We start from the raw sequence: 4,828 nt of genomic DNA, 5'->3' as shown, positions 1-4,828 counted from the left end.
GATTGGTCCCCATGGAAACACTGTGTGCGTATGTGTTTTGAGGTAATGTTTTTCCCTCGTTGAGAGTAAGCTGAACATGCACTCTCAACAAACATAGGACAAATTTTCTATGCAAATAATCCATAAGCAGCACACTGCACTGGTCTCATTTTAGTGAGAGGTTTGTTGGTCAGATCACCTGAAAGACTTCAGGCGAGTTGAGCAATATGCTGCACACGTGCTGGTCTGTAAGAAAGAGCAACAAGTGTATGTTTCAGTGGTGAAAAAAAAGGAAGCTCAATCTCAAGAATATGTCTGTGAAGGTTCTCAGTCATCCAGGTCATCGTAGTCAAAGGAGCTTGCAAAGAAAAGCGTCTGGACTTCTTTAAGTTGCTTGAAGACGTTTCACCTCTCATCCGAGAAGCTTCTTCAGTTCTAAGGTCAAATGGTGGAGAGTCCCAGATATAAACCTAGTGGGAGTTTCCCCCCACAGAGGGACAAAAGGACCCCCTGATGATCCTCTAATCGCCTGAGCCAAGGTGTGAAACTGGGTGTGGGTCCCAATCAGCCAGAGTTTCGGGTGAGCTCATTGTGAAACCTGGCCCCACCTTACCATGCGAATTTCAGGAATTCTGAATATGAATATAGGAATTCCTGAAATTCGCATGATCTCAAGAATAATTCAAGTAGCAAAGTAGAATGACATCAAAGCAGCAAATGTGCAAAGTGTCCTGTGTTTTCGAATAAAACTCACTCACTGTCTTTGCACTGGAAACAGCTTCAACAGCATCCTAATAAAAATAATAATAATAATAATGGATACTTTATTGATCCCCATGGGGAAATTACTTGTTTTTCTCTGCATTTGACCCATTCACTCAGTGAAGCAGTGGGCAGCCCACTAAGCAGAGGAATGGTTTATTTGAAGAGTTTCAGTCAGGTTTCAGAGCTCAGCACAGCACAGAAACAGCTTTAGTGAAGGTTACAAATGATCTTCTTATGGCCTCTGACAGTGGACTCATCTCTGTGCTTGTCCTGCTAGACCTCAGTGCAGCGTTCGATACTGTTGATCATAATATCCTATTAGAGCGATTAGAACATGCTGTAGGTATTACAAGTACTGCGCTGCAGTGGTTTGTATCATATCTATCTAATAGACTCCAATTCGTGCATGTAAATGGAGAGTCCTCTTCACACACTGAGGTTAATTATGGAGTTCCACAGGGTTCAGTGCTAGGACCAATTCTGTTTACATTATACATGCTTCCCTTAGGCAGTATCATTAGAAAACATAGCATACATTTTCACTGCTATGCAGATGACACCCAGCTCTATCTGTCCATGAAGCCAGATAACACACACCAATTACTTAAACTGCAGGAATGTCTTAAAGACATAAAGACCTGGATGGCCGCTAACTTTCTGCTTCTTAATTCAGATAAAACTGAGGTTATTGTACTCGGCCCTGAAAATCTTAGAAATATGGTATCTAATCAGATTCTTACTCTGGATGGCATTACCTTGGCCTCCAGTAACGCGGTGAGGAACCTTGGAGTCATTTTTGACCAGGACATGTCCTTCAACGCACATATTAAACAAATATGTAAGACTGCTTTCTTCCATTTGCGCAACATCTCTAAAATTAGAAATATCCTGTCTCAGAGTGACGCTGAAAAACTAGTTCATGCATTTATTACTTCCAGGCTGGACTACTGTAATTCATTATTATCAGGATGTCCAAAAAACTCACTGAAAAGCCTTCAGCTAATCCAAAATGCTGCAGCAAGAGTGCTGACAGGGTCTAGAAAGAGAGAGCAGATTTCTCCTGTTTTGGCTTCCCTTCATTGGCTTCCTGTTAAATCCAGAATTGAATTCAAAATCCTGCTCCTCACATACAAGGTCTTAAATAATCAGGCCCCATCTTATCTTAATGACCTTGTAGTACCATATCACCCTATTAGAGCGCTCCGCTCTCGCTCTGCAGGCCTACTTGTTGTTCCTAGAGTATTTAAAAGTAGAATGGGAGGGAGAGCCTTCAGTTTTCAGGCCCCTCTTCTGTGGAACCAGCTTCCAGTTTGGATTCGGGAGACAGACACTATCTCTACTTTTAAGATTAGGCTTAAAACTTTCCTTTTTTCTAAAGCATATAGTTAGTGCTGGACCAGGTGACCCTGAATCCTCCCTTTGTTATGCTGCAATAGATGTAGGCTGCCGGGGGATTCCCATGATGCATTGAGTTTTTCCTTTCCAGTCACCTTTCTCACTCACTATGTATTAATAGACCTCTCTGCATTGAATCATATCTGTTATTAACCTCTGTCTCTCTTCCACAGCATGTCTTTATCCTGTCTTCCTTCTCTCACCCCAACCGGTCGCAGCAGATGGCCGCCCCTCCCTGAGCCTGGTTCTGCCGGAGGTTTCTTCCTGTTAAAAGGGAGTTTTTCCTTCCCACTGTCGCCAAAGTGCTTGCTCATAGGGGGTCATATGATTGTTGGGTTTTTCTCTGTATCTATGAAGCGCCTTGAGGCGACTTTTGTTGTGATTTGGCGCTATATAAATAAAATTGAATTGAATTAAGCAGGCGCCCGGGGAGCAGTGTGTAGGGACGGTACCTTGCTCAGGGGTACCTCAGGGTAGCCGTTAAGTGGATTCGAACCGCCGACCTTCCGATCATGGGGCGACCACTTTACCTACTGAGCTATCCCTGCCCCCAAAAATGGCTGTGACACAGGACCCTCACACACACGGGTTATGCTTAGTGTCTTTTTATTTTGACAATAATCTGCGGGGGTTTTTTGGGACCCGCCTCGGACGCAGCCACTCTGTCTCTCTGCCAGCATCATCTGCTCCATCTCACTGTGGGAACACAAAAAGACATCTCCCTCATTAACGCAGTCCCGTACACCTGTAAAATATTTTCAAATCAGCTCTTCATTAAATGTGTATTTTTTGCATGAGAAGCTGGACACTTTGACACTGATGCTTGTTGTCAAACTGAAGAATGTCTGCTTGTGTTTAATTTTTACTTGCCTATATTTTGAGCCAACCACTATTTTTTCAGAAACCAACTGAATAATTATTTTTATATTAAACTAAGCAAATGGGAAGCTTACAAGTGTTTTTTAAAAAAAACAAAAACTTTTTTTCTTTTTTAAGGTAACAATAATTTGTTCTCTTAGTTGCTCAGGAGGTAGAGTGGGTTATCTGTTGGAAGGTTAGTGGTTACTCTGCCTGTGTGCTGAAGTATCCTTGGGCAAGATAGTGAACAACAGGTGTCCTTGATGTGCATCCATGTGTGTGTGTGTGTGTGTGTGTGTGTGTGTGTGTGTGTGTGTGTGTGTGTGTGTGTGTGTGTTTGTGTGAATGTTTGTGTAATTGGGTTAATAAGTGCTCTGTTTAGAGCAGAAAAGTGCTATAGAAGTACCAGTCTATTTACCATTCACTTGTCAAAGCCAAACGACCACATTAACCATAATGCAACAGGGTATCTGGCGGTTTAGTCAGAGATGTAGTTATGCATAATACTAGTGCTTTGAGTTGTTAGGCTGAAGCAGAGATTAACTACAGAGGAACCTCTCAGATACATTTATTCTAATTTAGTTTACTAATTACATTTTCCCCATAAGAGGACAAAGACACCCATAAACAGAGCTGTCACAGTGGGTGAGCAACAGGTGAGTGTATATCTCTGTATATCGACTGGTTGTCCTGGTGAAGCTAAGCCTGAAAACTAACCAGGATGTTTTATGTGAATACCTTCTTTGCAGCACAGGAGGGATTTATCTGAGTTTGCTGCCACAAACACTGATTTTCTAGAGTGAGGCCTGTCCTACCTGGTGACCATGAAACATCCCTCTTCACTGTGTACTGACAGTAATATTATGATGGAAGATGGCAGCAATGTAATATAGAAATGCTGTTCTGCTATTTGTTTTTTATATTTCACTGCTGTGGAGATCTTTTACAAAATGATCTTAAAACACATGAGGGCTGACGATTTCTGACTAATCTGGATTAGCGGGCACGTGTATCACACACATACAATACCAATGTGTGTCTGTGTGTACGCATATTTGCGTGGGGTTGTGTGTTCAGCCCTCGAACCACATGTCTCATTCACACCTAATGATCGCAGCCTCTCACTGGTTGCCATCTCTCCTCCCAGACCAAATCCAATTACTGGGGACAATAGAAACCAGCTCTGGGCTCAGGACTCCATCAGCTCCTCTGTGCTGCTGCTCCCTGCTCCAAGACTCCTGCTGGACACCTAATCATGTCAAGGGTCCACAAGGGCCACGAAATACACCTGTCTGCACACACACAGCCTCACAAACACCACACACACAAAAGAAAGTAGAAAAACACAAATACAAATAAAACAGGGTACAAAAAAAGCCTGATCTGATCTGAACAGACAACAAGAACACAATTAAGCAGAGATATTTAAAACAACAAGAAAGCACAAAAAACCTAATGTGACACAAGCAAGATACAGGGTGACATAGGGCACTGCTGATTAAACAAACCTTTCCTATTCTTTGCAATGGACACACAGTTTACAGCATTACAAGTTCCAGTGGCTCCATCTAGTGGTCCTGACTTTTTCCTATAGGAGCACTTTTAATGTTGAGGTGTCGTTTTGTTTTGTTTTTTTATTGTGTATATGTGTTCGTGCCTTGTCATTATATCTATAGAGAAAGAGAGGTTCGAGTTACGGTTGCAAAAACAACAGTTGAACAGTTTCAGTATACAAAATGAATGTCTATAAATCATTTTGAGTCAGTAACCTCTAAAATATCCTGACAAATTCTATTAGCATGGATACTTTCGATAAGTGAAAGGTCTTTGA

General features: G+C 42.0%; 1 long non-coding RNA gene across 1 annotated transcript; it reads right to left on the bottom strand.

Annotated features, from left to right (window-relative positions):
• Positions 1-2,728: 2,728 nt before the first annotated feature.
• Positions 2,729-4,241, bottom strand: LOC145421128 (uncharacterized). The gene is made up of 2 exons (XR_013902424.1): positions 4,102-4,241; positions 2,729-2,835 (listed from the first exon to the last, which is right to left on the bottom strand). It is a non-coding gene; the product is annotated as an uncharacterized LOC145421128 (long non-coding RNA).
• Between the last annotated feature and the right edge of the window lie 587 nt (positions 4,242-4,828).

Source organism: Astatotilapia calliptera, chromosome 16 (genome assembly GCF_964374335.1).
Source record: "Astatotilapia calliptera chromosome 16, fAstCal68.1, whole genome shotgun sequence".
Taxonomy (NCBI): Eukaryota; Metazoa; Chordata; class Actinopteri; order Cichliformes; family Cichlidae; genus Astatotilapia; species Astatotilapia calliptera.
Note: the sequence above shows the minus strand (reverse complement) of the source record. Positions and strands in the feature narration are given on the sequence as shown.